The sequence below is a fragment of the Melanerpes formicivorus genome, unplaced genomic scaffold (assembly GCF_026170545.1).
Source record: "Melanerpes formicivorus ecotype bairdi unplaced genomic scaffold, bMelFor1.0.p_v2 SCAF_11, whole genome shotgun sequence".
NCBI lineage: Eukaryota > Metazoa > Chordata > Aves > Piciformes > Picidae > Melanerpes > Melanerpes formicivorus.
This window is the reverse complement of record NW_027142363.1, coordinates 2,176,616-2,202,967: the sequence shown is the minus strand read 5'-3', so window position 1 is coordinate 2,202,967 and position 26,352 is coordinate 2,176,616. Positions and strand designations below refer to the sequence as shown.

Sequence of the window (26,352 nt, the reverse complement as noted above, 5' to 3'; positions counted from 1 at the left end):
TTCTTTCTACCCCAGATCTCTTAGAGCTTTTGTACCTCCTCCTGTAGTAGATTCAAAAACAATAGCTTCAGCTGAAACAAAATTACTATCAAAATGAAACAAAAAAGCACCAAAATTGAATCAAAATGGGACAGAAATTTTTGATTCCACTGTAGGTTATATGTATTTTGAGCCTGTCTAATATACTTCAAGAAGAACTCATAGAATCTCATTACCTCCTTTGATACTATAAAATATGCCTCTCAGATATACTTAGATACTGAAGAATGAGAATTGCCATGTGCCTTGAATGGGCTGCAAAAACCTATCTAAGTGATTATTAAAATACAGCCAGTACAAAAATGTTCTCATTTGTTAGAAAGACAGGACTGAGACCCCTGCTTATCACAGAATCACACAGAATAGATCTGGTTGGAACAGACCTCAAAGCCTAAAACTGCCACACTGGTTTTGACAGAATTAGTGTTCCTCTGGTGGGAGATAACGTGGTGTTTGAAGATGTAAATATATGAGGATATCTGACTATTAGAAAACCAGATATCAGGTTACAGCTTTGACTTCCCTGTTGACAGGTAGGCTATAAAGCCAGGAATAACATATGTCCCTTGTGTTAAACCTCCAGTTATACTCCAACACAATGCCTGAAAAGAGCTAACATAAATCTGCTCAGAAGCAGGGAGTCAAGATCTCTGTGCCGTCCAGATGTGAGATGAAGAGCTGTCTGCAGTGAACAGGATCAAAGAAGGACTAAGAGAAGGGTCAAGGACTGCTTCCTCTTCACAAGCTCTGAAGATCTGCTCTCAAGGTCCTTAAATATTTTTAATTCTTTGGCAGAAATAGGTCATGACCAGCTCCTGACATTCCCCCTTACACTTCATCTAGTGGCTTTGGAGAATCCTTGCAGAAGCCTCCAAAAATAGCAGGCTGGTATACTCTGAAAAAGCTGAGTCTCTTCTGTCCTTTTCAGTGCTGCTTCGTTGTACAGGCAGCACTGGCAATTCCATTTCATCAGCTAAGCATTGCTTACAGATCACTTCCTGGCTTTCTCATACCTCTTCTTGACCTTTAGGATATAGCCCCATTGCTACATATAAAAGAAGCCATGCAACTGGCAAAGATCTGAAGAAATATTAGCCAAAATTGGGGTGTCATGACAGGTAGTTCTTCCAATAACAGGTTTGCAACACGACCACTGTGAGGCATGCCCTGCAAAAGAGCATAAAATGCTGTGCATCAAGAAAATGCCATTGGGAAAGATCTGCAGCTGTGAGCAATAATTGGTAAAGTGCTATCATCAAACTCCACATGGTCACATATGCAGAGGGAGACTCATCGCGCAGCAAGTGTAAAATGAAAGCTGTGCTACAGGCAGACGTGGTGCCAAAGGAATGTTGGTCAATATGCTGAAGCTCCTGGCCAAAGGTAGGTCTGTTCATCAGTCTCCAGGATGTTTGCAACTTTGAAAATAAAAGAAGAAAACTGGAAAAAAAAAAACCAAAAAACAAAAAACCAGTTGTTTTAGATAAGGAGAAAAGCTGATACAGATAAACATTCCACACAAATGAAGTGCAGATGCTGGAAAGATGGATCATTATCAATGAGTAATACCACGGTGTCAGTGCTCTCACAAGCATGGAAATGATATACATCATCACTAATCCCTATGGATTTATTATGTCACAGGGACAGTCTGCATTCCTCCATCTACATCAGGCAAAGGCTGTGGACACTAACCAATAAATTGATGTCCTTCAGTCAGTGAATGGATGAATGGAGAACACAGATCAGTAACATCACAGACTATAATGGTGGATTAGCAAGCTAAGACACATGAAATATGTGCTAGTATAAATTATTAAACTGATTATGAAGAGTGGTTCTGCACAGCCAACACCAGATGCTTTGATTCTGGCTACTAATCTGTTTGAAACACAAGACTATGTCATATAGAAGTGTAGTCCTGCACATTGGCAAAGTGCCCAGAGATAGAGAACCTGCAGTAGGATAGCAGATTTCTCTCTCTCCCTTTTCCAGATTTAAATAGTAGTAACAGATATTTATTTCCCTCTTAAGTCATTCTCTCACATGCTGAATGAAACTAAGGCTGTATCCCTAAAGGGAAATAGTAATTGGGGATTTGGGGAAGAAGAAAAAACATCATAGACACCAAAGAGTCTTTTGGCCTTTCAGGCACCATTCTGCTTCCCAGCAGAGAAAGGGAGTTAAGACTTGTAAGACATGGAGATCCCAAAGTGGGTGCAGGCAGAGGCCTTTTTTGCTTCATAGCTCCTTGATGAGTCAAGGAATGTAAATTGAGTGTCTTGGAAAATCTCTCTTTGGTGGTACTGGGTATAGTTTTCTAGTCTGCATATTCCCTTGGTCAGGGGACTAACCACTCGGTATTTATACATAAATCAGCACAATGTGACTTCTGGAAACATTGTACTACACAGGAAGTGTGGGGGTTCCTGAGTGCATTGAGTGATATCACAGCATCACCAAGGTTGGAAAAGACCTCAAAGATCATCAAGTCCAACCTGTCACCACAGACCTCATGACTAGACCATGGCACCAAGTGCCACGTCCAATGCCCTCTTGAACACCTCCAGGGATGATGACTCCACCACCTCTCTGGGCAGCACATTCCAATGGCAAATCACTCTTTCTAGGAAGGACTTCTTCCTAACATCCAGCCTAAACCTCCCCTGGTGCAGCTTGAGACTGTGTCCTCTTGTTCTGGTGCTGGTTGTCTGGGAGAAGAGACCAACCCCTACCTGGCTACAACCTCCCTTCTGGTAGTTTTAGAGAGCAATAAGGTCACCCCTGAGCCTCCTCCAGGCTTCTCCAGGTTGATCCTGGACCTGCTGGGATCACACAGCTGCAGGTAGCTGATGTGCAAAGCTGCCCTCATGAGGTACACATTACAGCTTTTCTTGAAAACTTTTCTCTGAGTCTCTAACAGTGGATACTACAACATGTCCCAGGGTGGGGAGGTGGGAGTCATCCCCATATTGTAGCTGCGACTTTGCCTGCCAACCGGTCATGCAACCATGCTATCACTCGAAAAGCTGTAAATGGATTACCATGTAAGCTGGAAAAACACAGGCTTGAGCTCTGCATGCTCTCACCACAGAGGCAAATCCAAGAACTTAAGGAAGCTTTATAGTAGTTGTGTTTAATGCTGTGCCTTTGTGTCCTCAGAAAGCATCCTGAACCCATCTTATGTTTGGAAGAGAAAAGAAAAACCAACCACCCCTGAAACTACTGCACGTGATGAGCAGCTTGCCCTGGAAAGTTAGGGAAGCTGCAGGCTAGTTTTAAATTCACCAGCTGGCTACTTAGATGTTTGCTGGTCATATGCAGCCTGTCCACCCATCCTGAAGCCTCCACCATCTTTATCTGTGCTCTTTCCCTTTCAAGAAGTGGATAGAAGAAAGGGTGGCACAGGGGCTGCTTTACCCCTCCATTGTCTCATAGGAGGTCATAGGAAAAACTGGCTGTGACCACACACACAGCACCACCTTTGGGTTTTTGTAAGCACATCAAGTGCTATGTTGAGCCCAGATCCACCAGTCTCAACACAGAGAGCAGAAATAACAACTGATAGACCAGTTGTGAGGAGGTGACCACTGGCCCTGAGCTGTGGGGCCGGTGTCTATTTATTGAGGCGTACATGAATGTTACAGCTCCGCTTTCCCACAGCCTGCCTTGCTAAGCCCACTGGTTTATCTTTATTTTAACAGGTGCCCTTCTCTCCAGTTGCCTTCCCATCCATTTCAAAGATGCAAAACTGTTATTTTTCACTCCCATCCTTTTCTCACAGGGTTCAGAGGTCCAATGTTTCTTATCACCTCCAGGGCCTCACAGATATGAAGGCCTTCTAAACATTCCATTATCAATTACCTTTTTGCATTCCCACAAGAAAAAAGCAAGAGAATCCAGTTACTTGAAAGCAGATATACTTTATTTCATCAGGGTTACTCCTTGATGATGCAATGCACTGCAGGTTCAAGGCTGATTGCCCATTGGAAAGTGCTGCCCAGGGAGGTGGTGGAGTCACCATCACTGGAGGTGTTTAGGAAGAGCCTGGATGAGGCGCTTAGTGCCATGGTTTAGTTGATTAGATGGTGTTGGGTGAGTGGTTGGACTTGATGATCTCAAAGGTCTTTTGCAACCTGGTCTATTCTATTCTTTCTATTCTATTCTATTCTATTCTATTCTATTCTATTCTATTCTATTCTATTCTATTCTATTCTATTCTATTCTATTCTACTCTACTCTACTCTACTCTACTCTGTTCTGTTCTGTTCTATTCTATTCTATTCTATTCTATTCTATTCTATTCTATTCTATTCTACCAATAAAAAATTGTGAAAATGGAGGAAAAAAAGAGTGACATTTCTATTGTTTTGTAGGCAAAACTATCACACAATTCCAAAAGATCTACCACTGCTAAGAAGTAAAGCAAAGTTTTAACTTTGTAGACTCAAGTGAAAGCAACAGTCAGTATAATGCCACATCATACTCCAAAAAAAGCTTGGGCTTTGTTGAAATCTAGCTCCTAAAGACATTTAAAAGTATGATGCTGATATTTGCATACACCATCCTTCTTTCTTTCCTGCCCACTTTTCTCTTGGACACTTTTCTCATTTTCAACTCTTAGTTTCCCTGCCTCCTAGAATATATATAAAAAGAATTAAGACAGCAACCTATGTTTCTGTCTATCAGATGAGTCGGTGCATCTGAGTTCTTTGTGGAATGCCTTGGGTTCACCCTTTTGCATGTGAACAGAACAGGGATCAGACATCTTGTTGTGATGATGTACTTGAAAAGCAGATGGGCTTTGCATTTGGGTGACTGCCAACCTTTTGGTCTTAGCTTGATACTTCTTTACACTTGCATGGCAGGCAACCAAAGGAAGAAAAAGAATTGGAGAGATTTGACCTGAAAAGTAGCTGAACCTAAAAATGAGAACATTTTCATTCTGCCTTAGAACTCTTTTTTCCCCACTAGCTCCCTGCAATTCAATTTAAAAAAAAAAACCAACCAAACAAAAACACCCAAAAAAATAGAGAGGACTCCAGAGTTTGTTTGCAGTAAAGTCACTGCCTGATTAGAAGCTCTGACTAAGCAGTTGTAAGAATACAGAATGTTTCTCTGGTTGATTAATGAAAGGAAATGTTCACGGTTCAACAATTCTACACTTGTTTTTCCTGTGATCTGAAAAAATACAAGATCATAGGAGAGCTTTTTGTTTCGTTTGAAGAAATTGCCTATGAGCTTACATATGCACATTCATTTCTCTTTAACCACCATTCATCACCGTTGGCTGGGCTGTGTGCATGGTGTCAGAGCTCCGATTCAAACCCCACCGGCTGACCTCATTGATGTTTATAAATATGCAAAGGGTGAGTGCCAAGAGGGTGGAGTCAGGCTCCTCTTGGTGATGTCGAATGACAGGACGAGGGGCAATGGGTGGAAGTTGAGGCACAGGAAGCTCCATGTAAACACAAGGGAAAAACTTTTCACTGTGAGGCTGACAGAACACTGGAACAGGTTGTGGAGTCTCTATCTCTGGAGATACTCACGCCTGCCTGGATGAGTTGCTGTGTGTGGTCTGGTATAGGTGACCTTGCTCTGGCAGGGGGGTTGGACTAGATGATATTTTGAGGTCCCTTCCAACCCCTAACATTCCGTGATTCTGTGGTATGATTTTCTTTACTTTCAGATTCTAGCTGTTTTAAGGGGCAGCTATTTGCGGGACCTTTGGAGGACCCTTCCAACCCAGACCATTCTATGATTCTATTTGCTTTCTTGAGTCTTGCTAATGTTACTGTATGATAAGTGGAACCATTTCCCCTTTTATTCTCCAGTGCTAGTACCAGTAAACCTGCCCTCATGCCCTCATTCTTTTTATTCTCTTCTACACACTCTTCTTCTTCTTTTTTCTTTTTCTCTGAATGCTGTTTCTTTCCCTCAGACATAACAAATAAAATGTGTCATGTCTTTAAAAACACTTTATTTTGCACAACTTGTCCAGTCATCTGAACTCTCTAATACTTGCTAGTCTTTTCAGGTCTAGGATGTATTTTCTACTTGTAACACTGGAGAAGGGGAGAGGCTGCAGTGTTTGTGAGAGGAGCAAGAAATGTGTTTGTGTCTGAGTTGGCAAGGGCAAGGCTGCAAGCCATCTGAGTTGTTTTGGAAGATCAGATTCTTGACTTGCTACTTGTGCCTTGTGAGAACGCAGACAGAAATCAATGATCACGTCCAGCTTTTCTCTCAGGGTCCCATCCTAGCCAGGGTGGGATCCAGGGTGGAATCATTCTGTGGGTTAATCAGCACAAGGAAGCCATTACTCATCCTGGGACATGTTATGCGCTGCCCCTGGAGAGTTTTGAAAGAGGTATGAGATTGCAGAGAGTTAAATACTGCAATTCATTCATTCACTATGAATGAAGCTGGACCTTGCTTTGGGAAATGGGAGTTTATTCCTGCCTATGACATGGAATGTTGTTTTATGCTATCAAATCACTCCAAACTAACTTTTCTCTCTTGCTTACAAAGTTCTTAATTTCTCTGGTGTTCTTCTGTACAGAAGTGTTTACAAATCAGAGCTGAAATAATAGTCAATAAAGCAATACTTTAAACATGAAAATTGTTATCTAATGCTAGGAATGCTGAAAAATCAGTTTCCAGCCACATCTCAAACTTGACATGCAAAATCAATTGATACTTTTAACATTAGACTCCCTGTGATTGAGTAACCCCTTTTAAGCATGTCTGTAATACCAAATACATTCCCATCATTTTAAGGGGTGAAAGGCTGGGAAAATAAATTGGAAGCCATTACAGAGTGGAAATGTGTGAATTATGTTTCTGTTTTTAGAACAGTGTTTGAAGAGTGTGCCACTAATAACACATGGAACTGCACATTAAAAAAAATCATACATAAATAGATGCATGAAATGTAAAAGCTTTTCCTGAACTACCTCCATCCAAGCCATGCATGGAATCAGAAGGTAGAGGACTAGTTAGATTTTATTACTGGTGACCATACTGTTAAAGAGGGTATCATGAGGACTAAATTGAGATTGCACAGGTGTGATTTGCAGCTAATTGCTGTGGTAAGCTGGTGATGCTTTTAACATCCTCTCATGGCTAGGTACATACACATCCAGACCTGTGCACAGGCTCAGCTATTAGCAAATACCTGTGCAGGATTCTGAGACACTGTTGCACGACTCAGGAACAACTTGAGAATATTGGGCTTTGGCTTTTACTCTGCTTTGAGAGGCTTGTTTTCTATTAGGTTTTTTTTCTGCCTTAATCACATAGCTGGAAGTAGAATTTTATTTGCCATCAACATGCAATTTGCATCAATTCTGTAACGTTGTTGTCAAATGACCTTGTTAATATGGCAAATCACATGTAAAAGGAGGTATTCAAATAAGATCTAAATGTTTAAATGGCTTGAAATCTTAGGATTAATAACATTCAAAATGTTGACTGCACTATTTGAGCCTTATAACCTTTCTCAAATGGATCCTTAGTTAATTATCTCTAAAAGCAGCCTTTTAAAATATTATGCTGGGGCTAGAGATTGATATTTAACTTTTTTTTTTTCCTATTAATCATATTTAGTGTTAAGATTTAGAAAGGTAGTCCTATGGAATTCAGCTGACATTTAAACAATTATGTTGAGGCTTTGCATTGATGTGTTTTGGTTACTTAACCCTTCTTGTCAGCAGTTTTGTGCTTTATGCAGACCTTGCTGTTGTGACACTGGCATTTAGAGCAGAGTGCATTTATTTTAATAGAACAATTCTTGTCCTTGTAGGTTTAGCAGTTATGATTATTATCCTAAAACAAAGCACTCTGAATCTGTAATCGATTTATAGGACACAATTTCACAAGCAGACATATGTGTGTGCCTTGTTAAAACTGATATTGATGTGTATTAAACTGCAGACTTGTTATTGTGAAACCATTATATGTGCTTCTCAACTTAAAAAGTGTGTGTGTGGGGAACCCCAACCAACCCACCAACAAAAAAACCCTGTAAGTCAAGAACTTGTTTTTCAGTGGATAAAGCTTGACAGTGCAGGCTTAAGGCTGGCTACAGAAACTGGATGATTTACTCCATGATTCTGACTATTGAAGGCTCCAGAAAGAAATCTTCTTGATATGGATTAAGGAAGCTGGGGGCATTTAAGCTAAAGCAATGTATCTGTCATGCTGTTTCTTATTGCTTCTTTCAAGACTAAAGAGTTCTTATCCTGGTGCCATTCTAACTCAGCTCTTTTTAGAGTAATATATATATATATATTTTTGGTGGGTTGAAGATGATGTCAATTAAGCTCAGTGAATATATGTTACACAGATATTGTTCTCTCAAGCTAATATTTAATTGTAAGGCTGGAGTGCCATGTGCTGTCAATGTGTCACTTCCATTTGAACAGCAATACACGTCCCTTCTTCATTTCTGTGCGGCAGCAGAAACGTTTGAAGGCTGTGTCATGCACTGGAAGTAATCTAGCATAAAATAAAGTAGCAAAAGTAAAATGTAAGTTGTCAATAAATTGGCAATGGACAGAGGGAGAAGGAATTGCTCCTTTGGTTCAAGTGCTGATTTCAGTTCATTAGCTTTTTTGTTTGTTTGTTTGTTTGTGTTTTTAGGAGATCAGAAGAAATAAACTGCAAAATACTGAAGCACAAATAAAACCATTCTGAGATAATTAACATTTACATGCCGCTGAAGTCTGGAAAATGATAACCACTAATATGTAGACATATTAATTCTCTTTTTAATATTACTTGCTTTTCCAAGCATTGTCCTCTGAAATGTTTAATGATGGCATCTGAAGGCCATTTATGAGCAGTTCGTATTAGTATTCAAAGCCAGTGCACAGCCTCGTGCGGTACGAATTGCTACCTTCTTTCTTTTTGCCAGAAAGCAACTTTTCATTATCTATGTCACTATACTTTTTATCACATCTGAAATCGATATCTACTGCAGAGAAGAGAGCCTGAACAATGGGGTATGATTTTGTGTTCCTTTCTCAGAAGCTCTTCCTTGAAAGGTGCTCATAGGTCATCTGTGTCTCCCACAAGTATTTTTGGAGATACCAGCTGTATCCCTTCCTAGGAAGGAGGGCAGAGCAGCCTTTCCAGCAGACCACTTGTCTTTTTCACTAGTAGGAAAGGCTAAATGCAATAACATCCTCATTCTGTGAATACATAAATTGATGTAACGGTCAGTAGGCTCCAAAGGAAAACCTACAACATACCAAAGAGAAGGCTCTGCATAACTTTGTGGTATTTGGATAAAAAGGGCCTGGCTGCACAGTTGCAGTTTGGGCCTCTTACTGCTGTTGCTGATGTGGTAGTCTTTGCCCCCGTCTTCTTCTAGTTCCTAGCAGTCACTTATCTTCTATCCCAAACAGAAGAGCATCTTTTACATTGCCATTTGTTTTCCCTCCCTGTGCCCAGAACCATCCTTCTCCTCTCATCTGGGTCTGGTGGGCTCCACATCACCAAGAATTCAGTGCTGGGGAGGAAGACAAGTGGGTTGCTCTATGAAGGGAGAACGCTTCATGGGTGAGAGCTGACAGCCCCATGGAGGGTATGTGAGCTTGTGTGTGTGTGTATGTGCAGGCTACAGCCTCCAACAAGGACGAGAGGAGGGATCCTAAGATCTCTATCTAGTTCCTGCAGGCACCATTCCTAGGCCACCTGTTTTTCATGGAAATATTTAGAAAAAATGAAATAATCTTGTCCTAAATCAATACAATAATGCCTGGTGTTTCTGGGATTGGCCATCTGAGGATTCAGATTTCTGAGGCAATGCTAAGTTGTACTCAGGGGCACCACAGAAGACTATGGCCTTTTGACTATGCTGCTCACATAACTCAACAGTTTATATATACTGTGAGATACAGACACACATAGATATGCCTACACTCTTGGTATATACCTTTGAAAACAGTAAATTCTTACATTTATGCAACAGGTAGGCAAACAGAGAAGGATGCAGGGAGATGAAATATAGAAGAGGTGCCAGGATTACTCATCCTCCTTCCACTCCCTGATGGTTATATTTCCCTTTAAGAGTAGACATCAATAGGAAATTTAATGATCCCCCCCCAAGTTTCTATTTTCACATGTACAGGAAAAAGACACTAGCAAGTATATATTTTTTTTTAAGTTTTAGTGCTCACAGAATGCTTCAAATTGATTATCTTTGAGCTACAATCTGTAGCCAGTTGTCTCAACGCTCTTGGGTGCATCTTGTCAAGGCCTATGGACTTGTGAATATTCAATTTGTGTAACTGATTTTTAACCAAGTCTTCACTGACCAGTGGAGAATCTTTCCTCCTCCAGGCTTTCTCTCCTTCATCCTGGGACTGGTCTTAGGAGTTAAGACTAAGGCAAAGAAGGTATTCAGCAACTATGCCTTCTCTGCATCTCCAGTGACCAGGGCTGCCTTCTCATTCAGCAGTGGGCTCACAGTTTCCATATTTTGCCTTTTATAACTAATATATTTGAAGATTGTTGACTACTCTTCATAACCTTATTTTCCTCCATAAGCTTAGAGATGGCATACAGAATCCAGAAGGGGCTCCAGACCTGGATGCAGTACTCCAGGTGAAGTCTTACCAGAGCAAAGTGGCAGAATCACCTCTCTGGATCTGCGGGCAATGCATCTTTTGATGCAGCCCAGGATGTGATTTGCCTTCTGGGCTGCAAGCACGCACTGTCTGCTCATGTCCAGCTTCTCATCCATCAGCACCCCCAAATCCTTTCCCACAGGGCTGCTTTCTATCACTTCATCCCCCAATCTGTATTGACAGTGAGGATTGTTCAGGCCCAGGTGCAGAACACTGCACTTGCTCTTGTTGAACGTCCTGGGATTGTTTTATGTCACCTGTGGCTGCTCTTGCCCATACCCATATCCTGTCAGCCTCAACAGGGAGAACTGTGGGCTCCCACTGGGTGTCCCCACTCTCCCTCGGGTGTCCCTGTCCCTGGGAACTGCCCTGCCCACCTCAGCCTGGCACTCAGTCCAAGAACTGTCCATTTCCACCCCTGTGCTCCTTGCCCACGGAGAGCTGCTTCCATTTCTCTTGCATGTTTGAATTTCCTGCAGTTGTTCCTCACAATAAAAAAAACCAAGAAAAAGTGCTGTTTGTGAGATTTTCTTTATCTGCCTTACCAAACCACATCCACTGTTCATTTGACACTCTCTTTCTGTGTCATTCTCAGGTGTATGAGGAACATTCTCTGTTTGTGCATGTTAAAACGTAAGGGGGGGTTAGTGCAGCTAGCCAAACAATTCCTCCTGTGTTTGGTTTTGGTCAGTGATTGCTATTTTAATGGACCTTGTAGGAAAAAAAAGAATCTTCTCTTTCCACCTGAATTGAGTGAATATTTAGTGAGGAAAAAAAAGTGCTATTGAAAATTCATTTTTAAGAGGAAAATTTCACTTGGAATTCTTTTGTGAGCTTTCAAATTACCTTTGGTGAGAATGGCTGCTGCTTTTAGTCTCATTTCCTGCATCCTAGTGTGCCATACAAACCAAATTTACAGATGGTGACCCACCTGCAGAGTCAGCATTGAAAATTCCTGGTGGAAAACGCTGTACAATCACATGGGGAAAACCTAATACTGCTAGCAAGGACTTGTAGTCAAAGACATGACAAGCCTGCAAGTGTGACAAACTATATGAGGGAAAGTGTGGACAGCCATAGTAAAAATGTGGTGTTACAAGCTCAGTTTGATAGCTTTGAATCATTTGAATGTATAGAGTTTACTCGTGACTCTGACCTTGTTGTGATTAATGCTCAGGTCTAGAACTACAAATGATATGCCTCCTCTGCTCCATGGGAGGCTTCTTCAGCTTCATCTTTGGAGGGCATGTGCTAACCAATGCATAACTTTAAAGTGGGTGTTGCTTGATCTAGTGCCTTAGACATACTTTTGGCATTGAGGTCTATCTGCTATTCAGTAAGCGTAGGCAAAGAGGCAGGGAGCCAAATGTCATGTATGAAAGACCTTGTCTCACTTTGGATCACAACGCTGGGATGCAGTGTTTGGCATATTTCTTGCATCAGTAAAAAGATAATAGAAAGTGGTGTCATCTTCCAAGAGCTCATGTTGCAACCTCACTTTAGGGAGGACAAAAAAATGCTGAGCAGGCCAAGGTGTTCACAGCTTTGCTTGGCCAGGTGTTTTGTTTTGTTTTGTTTTGGTTTGGTTTTGTTGTTGGTTGGTTGTTTGGTCAGATGTTGTTTGGGTTTTTTTTTTTGGTGGGGGTTTTTGTTGGTTTGGGTTTTGGTGTTTTTTTTTTTTTGTCAAGTGGTTTGTTTCAAAATGCAAAGGGAAACTGTGAAAGCTAACAATTATGCTCATTGTTGAACAAGTACCTGAATCAGTTTCCAAGTCCTTGGAGATGCTGTGTGTCTGTAGAAGTGCATCATTTGAATACAGATTTATTTTTTCTTCTAGATGTAAATTGAATTTGTTCAAATGTATTCTTTCCTCTATAATTTAGCTTCTGGATGACATAAAATTTGCAATGATGAGTCCTCATGACTAGGAGACATGGAGTAAGGAAATATATATTCATGAAGTATCCTGGCTTAGTTGATTAGATGGTGTTAGGTGATAGGTTGGACTTGATGCTCTTGAAGGTCTTTTCCAACCTGTTTAATCCTATCCTGTCCTATCCTATCCTATCCTATCCTATCCTATCCTATCCTATCCTATCCTATCCTAATTCCATTCCATTCCATTCCATTCCAATTTCCATTCCATTCCAATTTCCATTCCATTCCATTCCACTGAGTTCACCTTACATCACAGCACCCTAGGTCTTCAGACAATGTGTAATCTACACTGAACACTGTGACATTTCTAGCTAAACATATGACAAAATTTAACCATCTCCAATGAACCCCAATACTCCCCTAGGCTAGACCAATGGCCCCAATCAATGGATATCTCTCCCAAAGCTAGAAACAGTGACTCAACCTTTTTTAGAGGCGCTTTTCTCCTGGAGGCAGAATGAATTACATGATTGGAAAGTAAGTTGCAAATCTGTTTTGTACATCCTGAAAACCCAAATAAGAAAAGACAACTTTTCTGGTTTATGTCCTGTCTATAAGAATTTTTCAAAGGCAGTTCAACTGGTGGGAAACATTAGAGAAGAGAATAGACTTACCTCAGCTGCAGCCTGCTGGATATTTTACATCTAGATCCTTGGCACTGCTGCGATCTATTGCAAACAGATGGATTTTGGTTTTGAAAACTACCTTAGTGCTTCATTTTCATTCCTAAACTCATTTTATTTAATCATTAGGGGCAGGTTAATCATTCATTTATCCAGATTGCTGCAGAGATGAGATGGGGTTGCTATCTAAAGCTATAGAATAGAATAGAATAGAATAGAATAGAATAGAATAGAATAGAATAGAATAGAATAGACCAGACCAGGTTGGAAGAGACCTTCAAGATCATCATGTCCAACCCATCAACCAATCCAACCCACCTAAACAACTAAACCATGCAACCAAGCACCCCATCAAGTCTCTTTCTGAACACCTCCAATGATGGCGACTCCACCACCTCCCCAGGCAGCCCATTCCAATGGGCAATCACTCTCTCTGTGTAGAACTTCTTCCTAACCTCCAGCCTAAACCTCCCCTGGCACAGCTTGAGACTGTGTCCTCTTGTTCTGGTGCTGGCTGCCTGGGAGAAGAGGCCAACATCCACCAGCCTACAACCTCCCTTCAGGTAGTTGTAGAGAGCAAGAAGGTCTGCCCTGATCCTCCTCTTCTCCAGGCTAAGCAACCCCAGCTCCCTCATCCTCTCCTCACAGGGCTGTGTTCCAAACCCCTCACCAACTTCGTTGCCCTTCTCTGGACACACCCCAGCAAGTCAACCTCCTTCCTGAACTGAGGGGCCCAGAACTGGACACCGTATTCCAGATGTGGCCTAACCAGGCGGTAGTATAGGATTTTGATGTACTGTAAATAATAGTATAGTAATGTTGTTATCATGTAAATCTAAGGAAATACTCTTTAGTCATGGCAGACAGAACTGAAAGACAGCTCCTCCTCTTTTATCCCAAGTTACTCGTGCTACTCCAAATATGGTCCCAAAAGATATTTTAAGCTACAATTACTCCATAGCTGGTTAAATTAAAAAAACACAAGCCAAACCCAACCCAAACCAGACACCCCCCCCCCCAATCAAACAGACCAAAACCAAGACCAAAAGCCAGCCAAACAAAAATACTGCGAAACAAAGCAACTATAAACCATTATCAAACCCAGCAGTTCTGTGATTCGTTTGTACAGCTTTCCCCCCCCCCCCAAATAATGTGTTCTAGCTGTCCAAGAATTTTGGCCTGATATCTGAGGCTTCATTAAAAAAGTGTGCTTTGTCTGTCACATTCATGCTCAAGCTTCTGTGAAAGCTTACACATTTCTAAAATTAAATTCTACTTAAAGCAAAGCATAATAGCTGCCCATGAACATTTATCAATTATTAGCTTTTATATTCCAGATGCAGCAATTTCAATCAGTGATTTCTTACTGCCCTCTTCCTTTTCTTTAATTCTTCATAATTTAACCACACAGTGGCAGGCTGACCTTGACTGACTGCCAGATGCCCATGCAGCTGCTCTCTCACTGCTCCTCCTCAGAAGAAGGTGGGGGAGAAAATAGGCTGAAAAAGTTTGTGGCTTGAATTAAACTCAGGGAGATCATTTGCTAGTTACAAGTAAAACTGATCTCCCTGGGGAAAATAAATGTAATTTACTGATAGTTAATGCAGATCTGTATGGCAAGAAACAAAGACAACACAACCCCATAAAATAATTTCCCCTCAAACCTATTTCTCAGGTTCAACTTCACTCTTGTCTTCTCAGTTCCTCTACCTGCTACTTCACAGTAAGATGACTGGGGAATGGGGGCTGTGGCCAGTCCCTAAGGGCTACCCTCTGCTGCTTCTTTCTCCTCTTGTTTCCCCTGCTCCAGTGTGGGCTATTCATGGGGCATAGGTCCTTCAGAGAGCACCCTCCTCCTTCGCTATGGGGCCCTCAGCATGCTGCCGTGTGGATATCTGCTCCACTCAGCAGCATGTCCTTCCCCTCCTTCTCACCGTGGTTCTTAAAGGGTTGTTTCTCAAACTTTTAAACTTCCCCCCCCACCACTCCTCAGACAACAGAAAATAGTTTGCCCTTTCCTACATACACTTTGCCAGAGGTGCCACCAGCTTGGCTGATCTGCTCAGCTGTGTCTGCAGTGGGTCTGTTGCAGAGCCAGCTATGTTCAGCAGAGGACAGCCCCTGGCCTTTTCTCACAAGAAGCCACCCTTGAAGTTCTCCTGACAATAAAACCTTGCCACTAGCATCCAACACAGACATACCTGATTCCAAGCAAAGCCCTTTACAGTGGTGATTTTCACATACATCATATGGAATGAGACATCTTTTTCTTCTTTCAAACTTTGAGAACTCTATGCCAAAGTCTGTGCCTGCCCTTTGCTAACTGCCCATACACTACCTGTCCCATTGCAGCTATAAAGTTATTTTAAAGCTGGGTTGATGTGTCAGACCTCTCAATTCTGTTAATATGTTATGTCAAACAGTTATTCTCTTTGTTTCAGGAGTGAGAGAATGAGTAGGGTAACTGTCACCAGTACAGCCACTTGCAGCTGCTGACACCTTCCTCTGCCTCTCTCTTCTGTGAAAATTGGTGTTGGCAGTCCTCATCTCATCTGAAGATAGCCAGAGGTGTAGTTAAATGAATTTGGCAGCTACTTTGTGTAAAAATGCAGAGGAGGTGTAAGCTTGGCATGAGATGGTAGCTCCTGTAGAGGGTAAATTTGTGATGACAACAACATCTGTGGGAAAACGGTAGGAGCACGTAGTGAAGGGAAGATGCTTCGGTTGAGTAAAGCGAGTGGAAAGTGGTAGGCTGACTTTCTGCACATCTAAAGGACCCTAAGTCTAGAGGCAGCTCCTGTTATTCTAGAGACTGGAGCACCCTGGAAATCACCCACAATTAAGATTCACAGATTCATAGATTCATAGAATTCTGGGTTGGAAGGGACCTCAAGGATCATCTAGCCCAACCTTTCCACATAAGAATATAGTTTGAATGAGGTGGCCCAGCACCCTGTCAAGCTGAGCCTTGAAACTGTTTAATGCAAGGCAATCCATCACCTCCCTTGGGAGTTTATTCCAATATCTAATAGTTCAAATAGTGAGTATTATTTTTCTGGCATCCAGTCTGAATCTCTCCAGTAGCAACTTGTACCCATTACCCCTTCTCTCTACTCTCTGTAAAAAGGGAGTCTCTCTTCTCATGATAGCCACCCCTTAGGTACTTAGACATGGTTATGAGGTCTCCCCTGTGCCTTCTCTTCTCAAGGCTCATTTCTCATCCCCCAAATACTGAAAGTCTGGGATATCATGTGAGATCCATTCTTCACTAATACATAATGTAATTTTAAACTCTTTTTTTGTTTGTCTTGTTAAGTACTACTGCCATTAATTCAGCTTTTCACTGTTGTATACCAGTATAGATTTCCACCCCTCACTCTCCTTTTCATAAGCTGACAGCAGGTTGATAAGATGTCCTGACCATTTTGGCCTACTTATAAATATTATTTTGCACCCTTTCCCCTTATTTTAGAATTGATAAGATTTTATTTCGATTTCATACTTTGGGGAAAGTATTAAATTAGAAATAAATGGAGGGAAAAAAATATCTCTGTATAATTGCTCAATCTCATTAGAATTGCAAAACACACAATAAGTGCAAGTTATTTAAAACCCTTACTAGCTAGGAGAATGTAAAATGGGAACTTAGAGTCTGAAATTAAATTGAGAAATATACATAATCCAGCAAAATGCTGGTTGGTGTGCTTTATGTGACACAGATTTCCATCAGGCAAACCAAATTGCCCTTTGCCCTTTCAGTGCTGATACTACACGTGATTCCACACTGTGGTCATGTTATCGCAGTCTGCTTTGCTTGCTACTTCCCACAGGAATAATATAATGCAGTACTGGCATTAAAATAAAGTTCCTTATAGAAAAAGAAGAATACTGAAGTTCATCATGCCTGAACTGTATTGAAATCAGTGGAAATACCAAGGGATAAATTTAGCTCGGGTGATATGTAGCAGAAACATTAATTATCAGGAAACTAAAGGCAAACATGTCTTTATCACTGATTTTGTTCTGTTTTATCACAGTATCACCAAGGTTGGAAGAGACCTCAAAGATCATCAAGTCCAACCTGTCACCACAGACCTCATGACTAGACCAGGGCACCAAGTGCCACGTCCAATCCCCTCTTGAACACCTCCAGGGATGGTGACTCCACCACCTCCCTGGGCAGCACATTCCAATAGCTAATGAATCTCTCAGTGAAGAACTTTCTCCTCACCTCCAGCTTAAACTTCCCCTGGTGCAGCTTGAGACTGTGTCCTCTTGTCACTTCATGGTTCAATGGGACAGTGTGAGACTGGGAGTGGATGGGAGCAAGCAGGTGTTAATGATCGTGAAAAATCCCATCCCAAACATTTGGAATAATCTTTATATAAGAAGTCCCACACTCAGAAACCTGTCAGTGAGCAACATCCCGAGTCCTTATATGTTTTATCTGGAGCTGGCCACATCCTTGCTAGATGCTGGGGACAAGTCAGTAGAGTTCTTCACCGAGCGAGTCATTTATCATTGGAATGTGCTGCCCAGGGAGGTGGTGGAGTCACCATCCCTGGAGGTGTTCAAGAGGGGATTGGACGTGGCACTTGGTGCCATGGTCTAGTCATGAGGTCTGTGGTGACCGGTTGGAGTCGATGATCTTTGAGGTCTCTTCCAACCTTAGTGATACTGTGATGCTGTGATTTTTGAGAGACGAAAGCAGCTAAGATGCCCATTCCTGACATCATGAAGTCTTTACAGTCATTATAATTATATCCCACCTTTTTATGCACATTTCTCATGCTCATTGACATCATCACCTTCCCTGTTCTCCCCCCCCTGTTTATTCTTCTGAAGGATCCAGCTTCTCCTTTTTCAGCTTTAATTTCAATATAAGTGCAGAGGACAGCATCTAGCAGGATTAAGACATGCTAAAACGCATCTTTGTGTGCAGATAACAAATATATCTGGTGGGGTGAATCTGTGTGGTCCTTCTATTGGATGGTGGGATCGAACCTTGTGGGATTTCTTCAGCTCTGAGGTGAGAGATTGAATAATAGCAATTCAATCTTTCAGAATATTTTGGCTGCTGCATTATTTTAAGCATAGAAGTTCCTTTTTCCTTTTCAGCAGGAAAAGTGCATAATAGCTAATTAGGCCCTTAGGGATCAATTTTCAAAACAGTGTGCAGGAAGTCTGAGCACAAACCTGATTTGTTAATGGGTTTGGTGAACATACCTCCTGTGATTTTACAAAATGTAGAACAACAACACAGCCACCTCATTGGAGAAGCACATTCAAACACAGAGAGTGTGTTCTCTTCAGTGCACTATATATAGATGACATGCATTAAGACCACAGAGGGTTTCTGTGGTCATGTTTTACTTCCTCAAACCTGCAAACATAATGAAATACCAAAATGTTTTCATACATTATTAAGTATTTAGACTGTAAAGACTGTGGAAAGTATTTAGAGTGAAATTGCAGTGAGCACATCCCAGAAAAATCACAAATTTTGATCTAATTCTCCTTTTGAATTGGCAGTAAAAGGTTCCTCATCATTCCATGGGAAAATGCAATACATGCATGTTATTATTAAATAAGGGTAAGTGGAATAGTAATTTAAAAAAAAGGAAAATAAAAGGGAAAAAAAGAGAGATTCTTGAAATACAGGAACACTGAAGTGTGCTAACAGGAGTGATTACTGCTTATAGCAATGCTGAAGGACACAAAAGGATTTAGAGGCAGGTAAATACGACTTGACACAGGCAAAGCTGATACAAGGGACATACAGCTGTAAATGAAATGTATACCATATTTGTTTGGGTATGCTGCGGCCCTGGCCTGCTCTGCTCTGAGAAGCAGAGGTGCCTCATTTCTGACCAAGGGTTAGAGGGTTCTCCAGGGGGACCTTGACAGGCTGGACAGATGGTCAGAGTCCAACAGGATGGCATTTAACAAGTCCAAGTGCTGGATGCTGCACTTTGGTCACAGCAACCCCATGCAGTGCTACAGGCTGGGGTTGCTTAGCCTGGAGAAGAGGAGGCTCAGGGGAGACCGTAATGCTCTCTATAACTCCCTGAAAGGTGGTTGTAGCCAGGTGGGAGTTGGTCTCTTCTCCCAGGCAAGCAGCACCAGAACAAGATGACACAGTCTCAAGCTGTGCCAGGGGAAGTTTAGGCTCAAGGTGAGGAGAAATTTCTTCCCAGAAAGAGTAATTGGCCTTTGGAATGTGCTGCCCAGGGAGGTGGTGGAGTCCCCATCCCTGGAGGTGTTCAAGAGGGGATTGGACGTGGCACTTGAAGCCATGGTTTAGTTAGCTATGAGGTGCTGGGTGATAAGTTGGACTCGATGATCTCTGAGGTCTTTTCCAACCTTATTGATTCTATGATTCCAGACACACATACATATATATAATTCATCTTTTTTCTCTGAAAAGTGTGCAAATCAAGAAGGTGCAAAAAGGAATGTAAAAGTTGCATTTAAAACACTTGCATAGTCTGTAGCAAATACAGTCCAGGCACAGCGAAGTTCCTACAGTTTAAACTACACAAGAGAAAAGATGCAATATTCTGTTTCTATTTTGCTCATAAACATCAAGCAACCAATTTAAATTGTGTTTGGACTTCAGTAGGTCAGTGAAGGTTGCAGTCTATTTCAGTGGAATCGAGATTTTGCCCTGAATGACTTTCCCATTAATGCAAAAGAAAGTAGTAACTAAGAAAATAAATGTAAGTATGCTAGCACCAAGTTGGTGCCTTACCAGTGCAAGTTCTTTAGTCAGTTACAGAGGGCTATCTGCTGATTGCAAGACAATCAAAAGAAAGCTGCTCCTATGTTTTTTCTCGTTCCAAACCCATCATTGTCAAGTTCACAAATCACGAATGGTCACACAATTCCAATCCAGTCTCGTTAATAGAAGCCTTTGCTTTCAAACGCTTGCAGCTTCCACAAATGACAACAATTTCCATCCTGAGTGGAAAAAGATTTGTTGTCTTAAAGATTTAATTGCTGAAGTGGCATCTATTTTCTAGAAAGATTAGATTTTGCAGAGAAAACAAAACATGTGAGCATAGATCATCACTATAAAGGGGTGATTCTATTTCTTGGTGCTCCTGGACAATAGCCTGAAGTGGCAAGTTTCATTACACTGGAGTGTAGATGTGACAAAGTGTGATCTTTTTCCTTTCAGTGTGCATTTAATGGAGCAGTAGAATATTCTCAGAATATTTATGTTGTGGCACATTATTGGGAAGCTGAGAATGTATATTTGTTGCAGTTATATAGTTTTACTACTGAGTATTGAAATTCTGACTTTCAGGATGCCAATTCTAATTGCTTTCTTATGCATATTTACATTTGGTATAAGAGAAAAAGTGCTAACAAAAGGGATGATTAACACTAACCAAAAACTATGTGACTAAGTGCTTAATTCAAACCCTTCTACTCTCAAATACAAATGTGTGCCTCACAAATCCCCTGCATTTCCAGCAGAGGTTAGCTAGGATGTCAATCATTATATTGGTACCATAAAATCAGGAAATAGAGCTTTGCTCCAATTTAAGGGAGATTCTAATAGTTTATGGGAGATTCTATTAGTTTAAGGGAGATTCTATTAGTTTAAGGGAGATTCTATTAAAAAGAATGATTACTTGAGCTCTAAAATTGCCTGATGTCTGAATAAATATATTCATTTTTTTGCTGTATGCTTTTGTACATTGGTAATGTCTATATATAATCTTATCATTAACCCTTTATTAGTTCTTTTCTGCTTTCTCTCCTTAACTGCAAGCACTGAAAGACAATCCCCTCTCCCAGGTACACAGACTAGACTTGTGGAACCGTCTAGGCTTATGGAAACAGTTTTTATTTCCATAGACAGCTATTCAATATGTCTTTCAGGCAGACATTTGTATTTCAAGATGGGAGTAATATTTTTCCTACCTTAACTACCAGGTTTGTAACTGTATTATGTTTAATCACTGGAAGCTACTCTCCTTCAATAATAAGAGTTCTTACAAGATCATTGTTACAGAAAAGGTACTGCCTTTTTTTTTGGGTGTGGGGGGGTGTCTGTGTGAAGACTTGCACCATAAAGAACAAACACTGCAAGAAGGATAGTCCTTCCTTCCCTACCTTTGCTTCTGTAGCAAAGTTTTTACTCTTTCACACATTTCGTCATACCTTACAAATGCATACACAAATTCGACAGAAACAAAAAGATTTCAATGTCTGAAGCAATTTGCTAACAGATGACTGATCTGGGTTTAGCTTGAAAAATTGCAAACCTGAGATTATGTCTCCTGTTTCAGCCATGCTTTAAGCAGATTGTGTGTTTTCTCTTACTGTTCCCAGTGCCCAACGGCACGACCCCCAACATTTCATATTCCTCATTGCTAATAATCATCCTATGGCATTGATGCAATGGTTTAGCACAAGGATGAAACCACCTGCTCCCTTGACAAAAAAGTGAGGGTAAGAGTGACATGCAAAGCTCAGAGCTGAGATAAAGACATGAGAGTTTAATGTAACGTGAGATATCATAAGCACAATGCATAATTACCTTAGCTAATAATCTAATTAATCTAATAATACAATACACAATTACCTTATCTTAGCCTATTTGCAGAGGAAGTGCAGTAAAATACACGGGGTGGGGGACCCAAACCCAGCACAAACCAGAAAACCAAACCCAGCAAAACTGATCTTTTCCTACCACCTTTGCCACCTACCAGAGCTGACTTGGATTTTAGACTGTGCTTGTTAAGAATCAATTGATTAGCATTATGTAGTAAGAAGAGACTTTAAAAAGCATTTTCTAGCCTCCAAGAATTTCTCACGTGACCTCTATATTCTAAAGGGTTCATAATTTCCTAAAGTGATAATCAAGCTTCCTGTACTCCTTTGAAGCCCTTTTTATAATGGCTCTTGAATTTGTGCTTTGTCTCATAAACATAAGTGTGTTAGGAAATGCTGATAGGTGCACTCAGATACTTGCCAGAAGGCACCAGTGTGTAAATGCTGTGACTGTGTATGATGAGAGCAGCTGCAGCAACAGGCTTACTGGGCTGTTGTGGCCACTGAAATCTCAGTATCTTTCAAAGGAATAATGCTAATAAAATAAGCATTAGGGCGTAACAAATACTAGTTGTGAGCAGAATTCTTGGCAGACCGAACAGCTGAAAGTCATGCTCAAATTTATCCTCCTAATTCAGGTTGGTTTACTATAGGAACATTGTAACTTTGGCCTAATATTTATTTATTACTAATGTTTGGGACAAATGGGACCCTGGAGCATTAATTTGCAATGTATTGTACTCACTGTAGCACCTTGGTGCTGATGTATATTGATTATGTTGCCCTTCTAGAAAGACATCTTTGATCAATTAATCACCTAGCTAGGATATTACTCCATAAATTACAATCATATTTGAATGAAACCCACTAATTATCATAGATGAATATTGCATTTTTGTCTAGTCACCTCGGATATCCAATTTATAGAAGGAGTGTTAATGCATTTCTCCCATCACAGAGTTCCATGATAAATACAAAGAGCAATAAAGTCAAGAAAATATTATGAATTTTAAAAAGTGCAAATTAGATGAAAAATTGTCCCATGTCAACTCATCAGATTTATTGAATGGCTGACTGTGGGTCCTGAATCTCAATCTTCATTCTTCAGTAAGACTTGCCAGCAATAAAACTGTTATTTAGTTGATAAACTGAAGAGTGTGTTAGGAAATAAAGCTTGATGCTTTATACCTTTTAAAGTGGAGATAATGTGAGGATTTGACTACAAAAGCAGTTGAATCCTTCAGACATTTTTTGTCTGTCTACAACTACTGGTTTTTTTTCTCAGTATATCTGTTACAGTCTATATCTTCCAAAGATACAGGTAAGATGCAAATCCAGTAAAGTATGTTGAAAATGGTTGGTTGAGACTGAAATAGTGGGTGCATGTGGATTAAAAAATGGTATATACCAAGGATCCTGGGATGCATCAAAAGAAGTGTGACCAGCAGAACAAGGGGAAGTGATTCTCACCCACTGCTCTCATGAGACCCCACCTGGAATATCACATCCAGTTCTGGTGTCCCCAGCATAAGAAGGGCATCAAAGTGCTGGAGCAAGTGCAGAGCAGGTCTGTGAAGATGATCAGAGGACTGGAGCACCGCCCCTGTGGGGACAGGCGGTGAGTTGGGGCTGTTAAGCCTGGAGAAAATATGTTTACAGGGAAATATTATAGAGACCTTCCAGTACCTGAACAGGGCCTGTGAGAAAGACAGGAAGGAACATTTTACAAGGGCTTGATGTGATGGGACAAGAAGCAATGGATTGGAGTTTGAGAAGGGTAGATTTAGACTGGTTGTTAGGAAGAAATTCTTTATAGTGAGGGTGGTGAGACAGTGGAACAAGTTGCATCCTCCCTGGAGGATCATGGATATCCCCTCCTTTGAGACCTTCAAGGTTCCTTTGAACCCAAATCCATTCCATGAACCTATGAAAAGGAAGAGTGGGGAAGAGATGAAGGAAATTACTATCTGACCTTTTAGAGAAATACACTTCTAAAAAGAATTCCTTCTTCAATTATTTCTTTTTTTTAAGTATCAGCTATATTTTTCACATAACAAACTGCCAAAACTTATCACTTTAATAAAGCTATGTCAGGTAGACCACCTGTGTCATTGCCTTGACAAATGTTACACTTTGTCTCTTAAGCAATCAGAAGGATGTTTTAGATTATCTGCACCACTTTGTTAGCATTTTTCTTTGTGTGAAATGTACCAGTACAATCTTGTGTATGTGCCATTATGCACACGGGAAGTTAGATTTTAACTGGCATTCTTATTGCTGGCTAAAGACTTAGGATCCTAAAGAAGTTTTTGTGAATAAGTAATGAATGCAAGCAAAAACAAATTGTGGCTATTAGAGTTTGGTTTGAGTTGATCCCACTCTTTCATACAGCAGCTTTTATCAGAATATCCCAAGGCACAGAGCCCTGGTAGGAAAAGACTTGAAGAAAGTGGTCTTCACACAAGACACCCTTTCATTCCTCATTTACTTGATTCAGAGCTGGAAAGTCTGCTCCTCAGATTACTTTTGCCTCCTGGAGGCATCTTCAAGGGAAATACAGCCAACACTCAGAGATGCTACCAGAGGAAGTAGTTCCCTCTGCAGAAGTCTAATCTTTAAGTGAAGGTGAGAGGGATGTGGGGCTCCAGGACTTATGCCAAATGTGTGACTGAATCAAAACTTAGGTTATTCAGGTCTATGTTTAAAGCAGGTTTTGGTTTACAAGGACTGGTTAATTTTCCCAGACCTAATCACCAAGAAGGTAAACTGCTCTAGATGCAGCAAAGCAACTGCCACACCGGTTGCCAGAGAGATGGGAGGTTGTGCAGACATTCTGATTATTAGATTGCTCTGGCTCCACTTGGAACAGAGAAATGACAAAAGTGGCTTGAAATCCTGATGTCTTCACCTGAAATGATGCAGATAATTGACTTGGACTGCGTTGCTGGAAGCTTGTCACCTCGGTGCATTCTACAACAAAATTAATAATGCAGCCAGGAATCTGCATCTTGCCAAACCTGCACACCTTCAACATGCAATGAATTTAAGCACAGCCGAGAGAACTTTCAAGCAGGATATACGTAAGAAAGGCATTCTTTGGACAAGCAAGTCATACAACAGTTTTGAGTCATACATTTAGGTGTGCGTATTACATTTCAGTATTCCTAAGGTTGGAAGGGACCTCAAAGATCATCAAGTCCAACCTCTTACCACAGACCTCACGACTAGAGTAGGGAGGACACTACTGCCCACTGCAGGCTTGAACTCACAACCTTCCCATTATGGGTCTTATGTGCTACCAACTGAGCCTCAGTATATGTACACATATTCAAAGATTAAATAATGCCCATATTAATGTAAGTTTTAACCTACTGGAAAGGATCCTAGGGAGTTTGTCTCTGAATTTAAGCTTGTGGGATAGGAGAAAGAATATGCAACATGTGCCTAAGAAGGTTCTCACCCCAGAGGTAGATCCTCGATCACCACAGCCATACAGATGCAGAGTGGGTACTTCACAACACGGTTCGACACTTACAGTTGACTGCAGATGATAAAAAAGGGAGAAAACAAAAAACCCCCAAACATGTGGAGCTTTAATATTGCAAAACCTGACATGATTTTTATTTGCAAGAATTAATTTCTAACATAGGAAAGGCAAAGAGAAACTAATTAATTTTGAAAAAGTCATTAAAAACAAATATTTGCTCTACTACAAGATAAAATGACTATGCAATTAGCCTCAGATCTCATAGCTGCCTTTGTAGGGATTACTCCTTGGATTAATAATAGTAGCTGAAAATTTCCTTGCTTTGTTGTAGGGAAAAGAAAAGTATAACTGTTAGGATATTGCAGCTGCTGCTGTAAGGGGCTAAAAACTTGGAGCACACAGATAAATCTGGCTGTTCTCACACTCAGAGCAGGAAGGCATTATCAAAGGTCTTCAGACTATGTAGGGTATAGAAGGCAAAGATGGTTTGAAGCTATGTCATGCAAGTAAACAACCAAATGAGAGTATGCTTGAGAAATACCCTACAGAGTGCTCTGGAGGTCTTGTGAAGATGCTAGCATTTCCAGCAGCCCCACATATGAAAAGATCAAACCCAGGAAACCTGCCAGTGGTTGTTCCTACACAGTAGTGACTCCAACACAGCAAAGAGCTACCGGAGCAACCTTTAAACTGTGTACACTGGGTAGGGGTAACACTTTAGACCAAGCAGCATGAAGTTTAACGTGAAGTACTTTGCCGTGATTTTCAAGGCAGAGCTACATATTGCCACTCCATGAGCAACAGTATATCAAATAATTATAGCAAACCTAGTTCATTACACTGGAAATAATCAATGATATATTTAAAAGAAAAACAACACTAACAACAAAACCCCACCAGAAATAAGGACTTTTATATCACCCACTAAAGGATGTTCTGAAAGAAAAAGGTTGAATTCCAGACACAATTAGCAACTCCATTGCTTTTAGTGATTAAATCAGATCAGAATCCAGGCATCTTTTTCAGACATATGGTCAAGGGAAAAACAGACACAAAGCTATCCACAGTA

At 40.8% G+C, this 26,352-nt stretch overlaps 1 long non-coding RNA gene across 1 annotated transcript in view; it reads right to left on the bottom strand.

Moving 5' to 3' along the window:
• Positions 1–25,315, bottom strand: part of LOC137444110 (uncharacterized) — a 90,056-nt gene extending 64,741 nt beyond the window's left edge. Inside the window, exon 1 of the long non-coding RNA XR_010988085.1 lies at positions 25,257–25,315. This is a non-coding gene — a long non-coding RNA (uncharacterized lncRNA). The remainder of the gene's footprint in view (positions 1–25,256) is intronic.
• Between the last annotated feature and the right edge of the window lie 1,037 nt (positions 25,316–26,352).